This window comes from Liolophura sinensis, chromosome 11 (assembly GCF_032854445.1).
Source record: "Liolophura sinensis isolate JHLJ2023 chromosome 11, CUHK_Ljap_v2, whole genome shotgun sequence".
Classification (NCBI taxonomy): Eukaryota; Metazoa; Mollusca; class Polyplacophora; order Chitonida; family Chitonidae; genus Liolophura; species Liolophura sinensis.
This window is the reverse complement of record NC_088305.1, coordinates 25,596,849-25,610,602: the sequence shown is the minus strand read 5'-3', so window position 1 is coordinate 25,610,602 and position 13,754 is coordinate 25,596,849. Positions and strand designations below refer to the sequence as shown.

Genomic DNA, 13,754 nt, shown 5'->3' with positions numbered 1-13,754 from the left:
AAAACTAGGCCTTTTAACATATGAACTGTTCTGTTGTCTAACCTCAGCCGTAGTTCTTATAATATCATTCACTGCTGTCCATTTCCCTCTACATATGCAGGCCTGCCTTCCCATTTTATCGTTTACCGCGTCGTCTGCTATCTGACGGTAACGAGAAAAGTGCCCGGATGTGGGCGGTCTTATAAGCCTTGAGCGGGTGGAACAGTGAAATTATTTTAATGAGGCCTTATCCTATTTTCCAGCGAGGAAAAAAAAACATATGTAGTAGGAGAATTACAAGAGAATATAAAAATATGCTGAATGGCAGATTTGGACCACCATACTTGGTCTCGGAAAACGTGAGGAAAAACGAATGTACAGTCTTCCGTGGGTTAAAAGCATTCGCAAAGTAGGCCTAACAATGTTTCTGTCAGGAATGTAGTAGTGATAAACGCGATATTCCGTATTGTGTGGAAAGTATTGTAAGAACTATCACACTATGTCATTGTGCTAAAAACGCTTCGCGCCGGTCGGCTTTCAAAAGTTCACAAATCTGGCAGCCAGTAGCTTCGAGATTATTCAGTACATAATCCTGGGTCAATGACCGCTGAAACAACCCTCCACGTGCGTCTTGTTTACATGGATCGGCCGGCATGTGTACCTAGACCGAGGGCCAATCAGATCTAACAGACACGCAGACGTCAGACATCATGTGATCTCATTTCCCTATGGCCTTGAGCTATCTAGGTCAAAGACTTCCCAAAATGTCAAAGTCGCCAGAGACTATATCAGTGGGTGTTGGAGCTCCAGTTGTTAATATCTGACGGGAAGTCAATAGTTTCTTCTCAGATCGATAATAAGCTAATCTGCGCAGAACTGTTCGTCACCAGTCTGTAAGTATGTAAACCGACACATGTATAGAAATGACAGACAGTTTTAACAGTTCTTATCATCAATTTGTCTTTTTATTTTTCTGGCCTCTCATTTTCATCATGTGTTCGAAGTTGAAGCACGCCACGGTCTTGTGTCTTTCGCGGAAGACAACATTTTTGCGAGGCATCCATTTCATATTAAAGTACGAAAGAGCTAATTAAGTCATGTAAGTGCTTTTTGGTTAATTATATCTATTTTTTGGGAATCTGAAGTACGCATGTTGGGGAGTCTCTACCACGTGATAAAACGGCGTTTCACAGTGTTTGGTCTTGATTGCCGGCAAAGTCAGTCAGGCGTGCAACAACAACGACCACTGAATACAAAAGACTTTCAATTTGAAATGACTCAATACAACTAACGTTTGCAGGTTTGTGCGTCGTTAAGTCAGGGGTTCATGAGTCATATGAAACTCAGTAGGGCGTTTCTGAATGCAATACTATTCCGTTTTTATTCCATTTTTATTCAGTTAGTACATATAGTTCGGATATATATATATATATATATATATATATATATATATATATATATATATATATATACACAGACACACATGTATGGTATTGCATATAATACAAATGATTTAGTGTGGTCGTGACCGTGACGTCCCCTTTTCCTTATCTCTGCTGCTAGACTCTATCCCTGGCACCGAAAACTTCTCTGTAAGATCAGAGTGAATAGACCAAAACATCTGATCTATTCTCGTGCACATTGCAGTTATTGCTCAGTGGTGTACATTGAGACAATCAGATAATTAAAAATTGCCACTTACAAGTCCAGTGCATCAATTACCAGGTGAGATAGATGTCCCATATCCCACGTCAACATGTAGCACTACAAGTGAAATATTTTTTGAGCTTGGTCTAGATCACCAATAAGTTAAATACTGTTTTCATGTCCCAAACTCCAGACCCCAACCCCCTCCAGCTCCCCAAAAAACAAACAAACAACCCCCCCCCCAAAAAAAACCCCCAAAAAACCCCTCAAAAAACATGGATTGTATCAGTATGGAGGTTAGGGTTTCCCAGATGGGAGCTTTGTTCACAAAGGGTCAGTCCTGACAGTAAAGCTTCTGCTAAGCCTGTCCACTGCTACATATAAAACCTGAGCCTGTTGGCTACGGACTTATAATCTTTAACCTTGGGCTTTGAGCCAATGAGAGCTCCTGATTTATTATGAAGTATATGAGTATTTAGGGTATATGGCAGCTAGGGGTTGGGCACATATTTCCTTGATGCCCTATAAGTACTTGTGAAGCATATGTAATGTTACAGAGATTAACTAACTACATGTAATTATGTACAATTTGTAGATGTATGAAATTTCATGGTCATTGTGTCTCCCTTGGTCATGTTTACTATATGTGTCACAGGTATTGTACATGTACCTACCTTTCTCACGTACAATATTTACATTGTGGGACCCCATGTCAGGCAGTAATGAGATCTATGGAGATTGTACGCTCTTGCATGAGACTCTTTAAGTCTACTCTCTGATGCTGGCTGAGAGACTTTAGATGTTCTTTGTTGGGGATTGGAAATTTGAAAAAGAAACTTTCAGATTAGGTTTACTGGAAATAAAAGTCAGCTGCCCAAAACCTCTATGGCAACAAGTTGTAATTATTGTGTTATTTTCTTGTTGAAAGATTGTAAGGCTCGAAAGAGGGAAAAACAAAGAAAAGCTGGACTGCTCATGATATTGCCATATTGTGAACCTACAGGTACATATGTAAAATTAGATCTGTGGATCAATGAGAAGGCAGAATTCTGGCAATCCAGTCACTCTGATAAGTTTTTGTCTTACAGGCTAACTTGGCAGCGTTTGTTCATTTGTATTTATACATTGTTTAGTGAACAACTACTTAATGTAAATAATAAAAATCATGAATAACAGGAACAGAAACCTGCAAATTCTGATTTTTATTTTGAGAGACAACAAGAGTTTTGTTCTGTTGTAAGTGGGGTGATTTTGGTGGTGTCAGTGATTCTGCTGTGAGCCATCAACCCTTATTTTCAAGTGAGGCAGGGCATGTGGCTTGCTATATCTGGTGTTTTGGTGCTCTGTTGAGGTTGTGCTTGTGGGGTGTCATGTTTGGTGTCTTTGGAGTCTTATATTCTAGTTAGGTACATATGTGGTGTGTACTTTTATGGTGTCTTCAGTATGATAATCTATTGAAGCTTGCATGTTGGGTGTCATTTCTGGTGTTTTCAGTGTGATATTTTGGTTGGGCAGCACTTGTGGCCTGGGGTGTCCTGTGTGGTGTCTTCATTTGTATGATGTTGTAGTGAGGCAACACTTGTGGAGTGTCCTGTTTGGTTACTTTGTCAGCATGATATTCTAGTTATGCGCTCATGTGGGGTGTCATTTGTGGTGTCTTCAGTGTGATGTTCGAGTGTGCCCTTATTCAATGTAATGTTTCTTGGACACTAAATGATTGTTTAAAGGCTTTATACCCGGGGGGTGTGTGGCCGAGTGGTTGGCATGCCAGCGGCCAGAGCCTTTCACCAATGTGCTCGATGTGAGCGCAAGTCCAGCTTATGCTGACTTCCAAGTTCCTGTGGGAAGGTCTACTGGCAGCCTGCAGATTGTTGTGGATTTTCCAGAGAGCCTGGTTTTTCTCCATTCATAATATTGGCCGCCGTCGTATATGTGAAATATTCTTGGGCACGGTGCAAAACACCGATGAAATAATAAAAACTTTTTGGGAAAAACTTAAGACTTGGGTGCACGGAAGCATCTGAGCTAGTCGGAGACAAATAGCACTGTCCCAGACATTTCTCAGTGTGTATAGGTATGGCTTCCATGGCATCAATTCATAAGGTTTCTGTTAACAGCGAGTATACATTTATAAGCCCCTTGCCTTTTGTATTGAATGCAAGATTCAGTTAGCTATATACAAGTATCATCCAAAAGATCACAACTGTTTTGAGAACATCAGTGCAGAGGCCTTTGATGAGGAATGATCATTCTTGGGCTCATTGTGTGTTAATTCCCTTTTATGACGAAATAGCTTCTCTGATGCAGACCAGAATTGGATTCATTTGATGGGTATTTTTATGCCGTTACTCAAGAATATTTCACTTACACAACACTTGTCGGTTTTATACGTTTGGTGATCTCAATGTGGGTTGAATCGATTTCATTTCGATTGACATTTAAAAGTTACAATAATAATGAAAGGATCACAATCACAATTTCACTAATTTTGTAGATGTAGGAAGGTGTTTTGATGATTATATTAAATATTACATGGGTGGGTTTTTTTCTGCCTGAAAACCATGCTTGTGTGGTCCCTACAGGAATAATATTTATTACATTAAATTCTTCATTCTGTTTTAGGTGATGCACAAGTTGGAGCATTCTACAGAAAAACATCAAGGGATTTGTGTCAAGGAAGCTTTCAGACTGCAAGAGGTTATATCCCTCTGATTGATTCTTGTTTAATTTCCTGAGGGACTCCATTAGAGGGACATTAAAGTCTTGCTTTTGGTCATTCAAAAGGATTTCTGCTGTAGAAAGGTGAGTGCATAACCTATCTCCCATACATATGGGAGTTGAAAGTCTTTGTGTAGAGACTTTATTGGTGTGAATATGGTAATTCTTCTAATTTTTGGGAAAGCTGGTCTGTTCCTTTCAGTCAATATATTTAAATAATAATAATACTTTATTTTCTCTGGGAGATCAGTTAGTTACAAAACCAATCTTCTCCGAGTCCCTCATGCACATACACAAAAAGTTATTTACGCATGCATATACAGTATATATAAAATACAGATGAAACTGATAGATGATTGCAGATGTAGTGCATAATAGACAATTCTACACTTAGTCAACAGAGGCATATTTTGACATAGTAAACATTTCTATTTTTTTTTTTTGAAAACAGTGGCATTCTGTGATTGTTTAACATATACATATATAGGGAATCGGTTCAACAATGTCACCCCAGAATATCTAAAAGAAGGTTTAAGGGCATTAGTTTTTGGTTTGGAGGGATGATGTTCATCTATTGTCTTTACTGACCGGGCCCAGTGATTCAGTTGGTACAGTGTCTTCTTCGGAGGAGGTAGATCCAGGTCCTATCCTGGGTCGGGTCACACCTAAGACCTTAAAAGAGGAAGTTGTAGCTTCCTTGCTTCAGCAAGGCGTCTCATTGAAGCAGCACTAGATAAAAGTGCTTTGGAAATCCGTCCTGCAACAAGGAGGCACATTACACGCACCCTAAGGATTGCTTCATCGCCATGCGAGAAATTGTTAAGATGTTAAAACCAAAGCACTTACTTATATACATCTTTACCTCCCCCCCCCCCCTCCCAAGTATATACATGTAGGAATGTAATTTTTGGCTTTCAGCACTGCTAGGTGTCTAAATATTTGATTGATTAATGCTGTGCTGAGGAGTTTTTTCACATAACTAGATGGTGGTCAGATTCAAGGGTTGTATGTAGGCGAAGTACTTGAAGTAAACCACTCTGGTCAGACCTTCTGCAAGTAACTAACAAACTGTCCCATGTTTTTTTCTCCCTCTACACCATCTTGTTCTCTTTCATTTCAAGCTGATATAGCTAGAAAACTGGATTGGCTCTGGCCAGGCCATACATTGAAGCAAATAGACTCCAACAATTAACAGATATTCAAGCTATCAGATTTTAGAATTCAAGATGATGAGGTGTAGCTGACAGGTGGTTGATAAACTGATATGAATATTGTGTAGCAGTTCTCCAGATGAATATGTTGTTTGGTAGACTTGCAGTAATCTGCCAAATGTTAGCAGAAGAGTACATGTACTGGCTGACAACATGTGCGTATGTGTTGATTGGAGAAAACCATTTATAATATCTGAAACAAAATAAACATAAGAAAAGGCAACAAGTACCTGAGTTGTTCAGGAAGAGAGGTGAAAACAAACCTGTAAGGCCACAGCCATTGTTTTCTGACGTTCTGGGTAACTCTGTAAATCGGCTTTTAATATCGAATTCTTACAAGGCCATGGGATGCGCCATGCTAGAATAACTGGAAAAACAGTGTCACATCACTCACACCCCACACTTGTATGACACAAAGGCAGCAACCAGGCTGACATAGCGAAAGCAACAGCTATCCGGGATTATAGAAATAATTAGTGTCGGATTGGTTAAAATTGATAATGTGGCAGTGATATATTCTCAGTGCGCAAGATTTTGTTTCTTTGAAATGTGATATATCAGATACAGGTCTTCACTGGCACACTAATATAAACCATAATGGCATGGAGTCACACATTCTGACTTTGTTCCACGAATGGGTTGGCATGAGTAATGTAACTCAGAAAGTCTCATTTCTCAAATGCTGATATTTCAGCATTTGATTTATTTTGCTATTTTCGTGTGTTTGCTTCATTTGTTGTGTTCTTAGCGTTTCGGGTACCTCAGGAAAGCACTTTGGCATGCACATGTAATAAATTACATGGGACGTGATTGATTTGCGTGACTCATGTGCTGTGGTACGTGTATTTACATGTATTTATGGGAAAGAAAGAAAAAAAAAAAAACAAGTACTTTTGGATCAATCATTCAACCACAGTTTCTTTTTATCATGGAGCTGTTCTGGTCAGCTGAGTTTCATGACATACAGTTTTTTTTTAGTGATGCTATAAAGTTTGGGTTCATAATTGATGACCATCTCCTGTCATCTCTACTACATCTTCCTTCTTAGATCAAAGTGAAATGAAGTTTGGTAATGCGATACATGCATGCCTGTTTGGTAGATTAATTGCACCATTCAAGGTGTAAAAGGAAATGTGTGTAAGAAACAGGTGAACACGGTTGGTATTTGCATTATTTATGTTTATGTGAGCATATATTTCCTGTACCGGTACTTGTTCCTGGTGGGCGTTTATTCAAGCATATTCTGAAGGCATAATTCTGTGTTGGCTGATAAAATTATACTTTTTGTGAAGCCCTGAAAATGGGCAATCCTACCAATTTAGTTTTATTTTCAAAATGAAATGAAGAAGATGTATAAATTGCGCTGAAAGTTGCTCTTTTATATGTGAAAAGGTAGAGGAAGAAGGGTAATCATTCATTTCTAATTAAGCCAGGCCGTTGGTAAAATTGTGTTTGCAGCTTGTGACCAGTGATAGACCCTCCAAAAAGTTACCTACTCTTTAGACTTTTTATTGGATTTTGTCAATGGTAATTTTTTTTAAAATGCTGACTTTTTCACTACCTAGAATAAACAAAAATCTCCGCAGATCTAGCCTGTTTTTACTGATAGGGCTGGGTTATAGAAACATGGAGTATTTTAAAGATGGCCCCATGCTTAGATTTTCTGTGAAGTGTTTTTTTTTTTTTTTTTGATGTAAGGTAATAAGGATTTTGAGCCTTAGGGAATATAAAGAACTTTCTTGAAATAAATCTCCTGTGTGTTTTGACATTTGTAGTATTAATCTCTTTTATTACCTCTGAGGCCTGTCATACTAAAGCAGGAGGAACGAAAAGGTTTTGTTAAACAGTGGTATGGAAACCTGTTCTTTTAAATAAGCTTGCTTTTTTTTTTTTCCTTAATGATCCCCAGGTTGTATTTTTTAAAATTTTTGTGCAGAATCAAGTCTTGTTGTAATATTCTGGGATTTAATAAGTTTTGTTGAGTTTTTTTACTCTACAGGTAAAAACACAATGCGTCGTATATAAGAGGGCTTTACCTTTCCATGACTTAGGATAAATGTACGTGTAGTTTGTGTATTTACTCAGTTATGTGAGTTTTTGTGGCCATCTTGATGAAATTTTACAATTGTCTCTTTACTTTCAACATTCTTCTCTAGTTATATGTTGTTCATTTTATATTGCTGTCAGGCCTTACAGATCAAATTTGTGTTCACCAAAGACATGAAAAAACTATAAAATGTAACAAACACGAAAACCCTAACAAGAAACAACAACAAAACAGTGAGTGCGACAGAAATGCTTGTGTTACACAAACAAAAAACATGCACATATTTAAACTCGAATAGTGCCTTGTTTTCACTGTATTTGTCTGGCTGATTCCTGATCGTGTTTTTTAGACATTACGAATTGTCTTACAGCTTCTTGTATCTGCCAACTGAAGTGCAATACAGACCAAAGCCATCAGGTTCCTGTAGCATTGTAGCTAGTGAAAAACCTAGTCATGAAAATGATGGATCCAATTTGTTTTGTTCCAATATGTTTCTGTTTTGTTGACCAATGCTAAATGTTTTGTAGTGAGTTGATGTCCCTGCAGTTTATTTTTTTTTGATGATCGGATGTTTTTGATGGCTGTTTGGGTGTTTTTTTATTTGGTGGCAGTTTGAAGTGGATGGGTGTTTTTTTATTTGGTGGCAGTTTGAAGTTGATTGGTGTTTTTGTAGTTGGTGGCAGTTGAAGTGGATGGGTGTTTTTTGTAGTTGGTGACTGTTTAAAGTGGATGGTGTTTTTGTAGTTGGTGGCTTTTTGAAGTAGATGGGTGTTTTTGTAGTTGGTGGCAGTTTGAAGTAGATGGGTGTTTTTATATTTAGTGGCTGTTTGAAATGGATGGGCGTTTTTGTAGGTGGTGACTGAAGTAGATGGGTGTTTTTATATTCGGTGGCTGGTTAAAGTGGATGGTGTTTTTGTAGTTGGTGGCAGTTGAAGTGGATGGGTGTTTGTGTAGTTGGTGGCTGTTTAAAGTGGATGGTGTTTTTTGTAGTTGGTGGCTGTTTGAAGTATATGGGTGTTTTGTATTTAGTGGCTGTTTGAATTCGATGGGTGTTTTTGTAGTTGGTGACTTTGAAGTAGACGGGTGTTTTTATATTCAGTGGCTGTTTAAAGTGGATGGTGTTTTCATATTTGGTGGCTGTTTGAAGTGGGTGTTTTTGGGTGGGGACTTCATGACTTTTTATTTGGTGACTTTCTAGTGAGTGGGTGTTTTGCAGTTGTTGAATTTTGTAGTGGGTGTGTGTGTAACGAAATTATAGTATTTGGGTTGGTTGTTGACGGCAGCTACAGTGTAGGCTTGATTTGAAAATAAGAACCTCATGCTGATAATGCAGGTTGCTGTTCTAAGTGGCAGTGTTGAAGCTGATGTTTTGTGAACTGAACACTACAGTCATTTTGTATTAAGTTCTGCATTAGTTCAGTTTAAAAATCAACTGTTTTCTGTTTTTTTGACATTGTATTGCCAAAGCCTTACATTAGGGATCAATTACATTATGAAGGTCTAACATTGTTGACTTAGAGCCAGTATACTGATAAGCTTACTTAAAAGAGAAAAAGAAAATAAAAAAACACACACACACACACAAAAAACAAAAATGTGTGCTTGCTTTACCTTTTCACCTTCATAGGTCAGTCACATTTTCCATGCTTGTTTACATCGGTTCAGATGAAACGCCAAAGGTTGTCTTTATAAAGGATTCCGGGAAACTCTGAGAACAATGTTCTGTAGTTTTGTTATTATCTATTCCTTTGAATTAGCTGTAGTTCCCCTCAGGACATGACTTGTTTTGGAGTATGTTTGAGCAGAGTGTTTTAATTCTACAGTAATTGTAGTCGGTAATTGGATGGCTGACGGCTGTGTTTTTCTTGTATCACAGAGTATGGCGGGTTTGCTATTATTGCAGGTTTTAATACCAAAGTTGTTTTTGCGTGTTGTTATTGACCAGTATCGATTCCCCCCAGGTGGGTTCAGAATTAACACTTTGTAAATATGGACTTGTGTCATTATACAGAATGTTTATGTATAATTGTCTTAAAATCCTTGCAATTTAATAAATCTTTCTGCATTTAGTGATAATTACATAGGGATAAAATTATCTATATGTACAGCAACCTGTACATGTAGATGGTCGTGGGTTTTCCCCCGGGTTCTGCCTGGCTTCCTCTCGCCATAATGCTGGCCGCCATCATATCAGTGAAGTATTCTACATTACAGTGTAAAACATGGATCATGTAAATAAATCTCTTTTTGATGTATATCAAAGGGTTAGCTTTCTCATCGATCACTGTTGAGCACTTTTATTCAAAAGCTGTACCAGCGTACAAGACCCAGTGTTCAGTGATAACATTCATGGAACCCAGTTGAGGCACCTCAATCCTGCCGACAATACACCTATAGTGTACATGTAACATGAAAGTAATCATGAGAAATGGTCCGAATACTTGTATTGGATTGGCTGTTTTGATTAAGTGTGGAGCTAAAATCCAGGATGTTTTCATTTTGTTGTGGGTTGATGCTTTAGTGTGAGTTGATAGATCTTGTTATGGGTTAATGCTTTTGTTTAGGGATGTTTTTGTTTTGAGTTGATAGTTCTGTTGTGGGATGATACTTGTGTTGTGGGTTGATGTTTTTGTGGGTTGATGTTTTTGTTGTGGGATGATACTTTTGTTGTGGGTTGATGTTCTTGTTTTGAGTTGATTGTTCTGTTGTGGGTTGATTTTTTTGTTGTACATGTAGGTTGATGTTTTTGTTGTACATGTAGGTTGATGTTTTTGTTGTGGGATGATACTTTTGTTGTGGGTTGATGTTCTTGTTTTGAGTTGATGGTTCTGTTGTGGGTTGATGTTTTTGTTGTACATGTAGGTTGATGTTTTTGTTGTGAGTTGATGGTTCTGTTGTGGGTTGATGTTTTTGTTGTGAGTTGGTTCTGTTGTGGTTGATGTTTGTGTTGTGAGTTGATGGTTCTGTTGTGGGGTGATGTTTTTGTTGTAAATATAGTTGATGTTTTTGTTTTTAGTTGATGGTTCTGTTGTGAGTTGATGTTTTGTTGCAGGTTGATGGTTCTTTTGTGGAGTGATTTTTTTTTTGTTCTGTGTTAATGTTTTTGTTTTGTGGGTTGATGTTTTTGTTGTTGGTTGATGGTTCTGTTGTAATTTGGTGTTTCTGATATTAAATAGAAGTTTCTTCTTCATTATCCACTACTGTTTCATGTAAAATTGACCCAGCAGTATATTTGCCTCTGTATATTTAGAACCCACCTTGAAACGGTGACTTTACAGGTGGTAAGCCATAACATCACCAAACTGTGACCTTACAGGTGGTAAGCTATAACATCACCAAACTGTGACCTTACAGGTGGTAAGCTATAACATCACCAAACTGTGACCTTACAGGTGGTAAGCTATAACATCACCACTGAGGTACCCTGACTGGCTAGGCCAGTGCATTGTTTAGCCAAGAGAGTCTCTCAGTGTCTTAGGGTCGCCCTATTGTGACAAAATTAACATGGAGAGATAGAGAAAATGGGAGAAAATTTGAAATGAGACGAGTTTCAAATTTCAAATTCTGGTTAAATCTATGCTCTCTGCTAATATACTATTTAAATAGGTTATAATGTTTGTAATTGTGAAAATTAACCGAGTCTAGACACTTCTCCTTTGGTCAGAAAGCAGAAACCTGTTGAAAATGGCTCAATGCTTGAAAAGTTACATGTTACATGGACGTACATGTATGTCACTGTCTGAGATTTATTGTTTTTTTCATGTCAACACTGAATGTGAAAAACTGCTTGAATTAATTACAAGTTTAAACTGGGGTGATCTTTTGTATTGTGATCATACACATATCAGTGACAGCATGTTGCTGTAATTCTTCAGCCTTTTTCGCAAGTTCGCAGCGGGTTTATTGAAGACATACTCTGAAGGCATTGTTCTGTGTTGTCTGATAAAATTATACTTTTGCGAAGCCCTGAAAATGGGCAATCCTACCAATGTAGTTTTGTCTCCAAAATCAGATTAAGTGTATGCATAAATTGCACTGAAAGTTGCCGTTTCATACGTGAATGGGATGTGAAATTAGGTTATTCATTGTTGCATAACAAGCCTATGTTCAGGTTTGCAAACTCGTGCTTTGTTTACTTGCAGGTCATTTTTCAAGCCAGTGAAAATGACATGTGTCCAACTTCCCAGTGGAAATTGAGTGAAGGCCATTGTTCCTCCTGATGTTAGCATCCTGCCAATGGACTTGTTTTACTGAGCTGAACATGCCTGGAGAAATTACAGAAAACGTTGAGCCAATGGCCTACACCCCAGCTTCAGAGGATGGTGAGTTAATTAATTAACAATTCTGTGTGCATTTACTTTGACTGACTGCATGATAGTTTTGTTGTTGTTTTTTTTTCGTCCTGTCAACAACCAGTGGGGAAACATCTTGTATTTGTGCTGTCCATCATTCGTAGCAGGTACCAATAATGTCTGAACAATAATAACTCTAAAACACTTCAACCAATTGTCTTCAAACTTCAAACTGTCAGTGGTAGGACATCATTGATATCATATTACTTTTTTGTTTCTTTGTTTGTCTCCTGTCAAGACCTAATTGGGAAACATCATGTTTTTATGCTGTCCATCATTCGTAGAAGGTACCATTCTTTAGTGACACAAACCGATGATTCTTAGGATCATTTTCACAATAATTGTATGCATAAATTCAACCGAGAAAAGTGCTTTAGAGGTTGGAAAGGTTGAAGATTGACAGTTATTCGTTTTCCACAGTGTGCATAGTACAGTATGGCTGCAGTGGTCATCTTTGTTTTTTAGTCCTCAGGAAAACAATGTTTTGGCATATTTGTCTTATTGCTTCAAACTTATAATGTATACAGTGATCTGACATTATTGAGAAGATAGTGCAGCTCATTGAACCAGGAGCCTCTTACCAATGCGATTGCTGTGAGTTCAACTCCAGCTGATGGCGGCTTCCTCTACAATCGTACATGGGCATGTCTGTTAGCTACAGGTGGATAGTCGTGGGTTTTGCTAGATTTGTCTCCTCTCACCATAATGTTAGCTGCCATGAAATCAATAGACAAATAAATCAATGAGAGAATGTTTTGTGTTGCTTTGCATGCATGCGTGAAACAGAATCGCTGTTATGGCCATCTTGTATTTGTAGCTGCTAACCATTGACAGCAGGGATGTCTTCATGTGGCAAATTAGTTTTTCAATAATAGGAGAATATTTCTTGTTATTGCTTCTTAGTGCTCTGAATCACAATTAGAGCTTTATCTGCAGTACGGTTGGATTGACATTTTAGGAATATGGTTAGCCAGCGTGCTATTAAAGAGGATATATTGTCAGGTAATTGCATTGACGTCAGTGTGTTTGTGACCGCATGGTATCTTGTTTTCTTCTGTCTGAAGACAACGTTGTGTATAACAGTGCATGAGTAACTGTACAAGTATAGATAAATCGTTTGGTGTTATTGTCAAGCAAAATATTATTGGTCCATAACTGTCTATTAATTCTTTTTATAGTTTTTCTCCCAATTCCAGTCTAATTTTGTAGGCTAAATAAAAGATAAAAAGAAAATTTTACCTACCAGCTCGTAGGGTAAAATGGACACTACCTGTGTGTTTCAGAGCTCACTTAAGATATGTATTTATCTACCCTAATTCTTCTAAAATTTGAGACAGATATTAGGAGTGTTGAAAGTAGAATGTTATATTTCTTTACCAGCCTTTTGGAAAAGTAAAGATATGAGCATGTTGTTCATCAGATGATCTAACCATGTGAGAAAAAAGAAACTCAATATTCCTGCTACAATTACACACATACTGGCTAAAATGTGCATACCAGGTGTTCCAAAAATCAGAAGATATAGGGTATGTACAATTAGACTTGATGGGCGTGAGATTTGTCCACTCTTTGGAGGAATTCCTCTTTAGTTATACAAAAATGCATCAGAAAAATGTTCACAAATTAATTGAGGAAATGCTATAAATGTAAAAACTATGAGTGTAATGTAGAGTTTTTTTCCTGGTTTTCATCCCAGTGTCTGTCTCACCCTTGATTAATGTGATCTCTTAAGGGTGGTCTACTTCTGTATTCATTTGTGTACATATCGATAAAGTACAGGTGCACATACATGTATATACA

At 37.7% G+C, this 13,754-nt stretch overlaps 1 protein-coding gene across 2 annotated transcripts in view; it reads left to right on the top strand.

The window, feature by feature from the left end:
• Positions 1-756: 756 nt before the first annotated feature.
• Positions 757-13,754, top strand: part of LOC135477935 (ecdysone receptor-like) — a 57,285-nt gene continuing 44,287 nt past the window's right edge. The window contains exons 1-3 of one of the 2 annotated variants that reach the window (XM_064758161.1): positions 757-872; positions 4,249-4,428; positions 11,745-11,924. The gene's annotated coding sequence lies outside the window, so the exon portion shown is untranslated. Of the gene's footprint in view, positions 873-4,248; positions 4,429-6,422; positions 11,925-13,754 lie in introns of those variants that run through there. The other variant, XM_064758162.1, reaches the window with a different exon arrangement.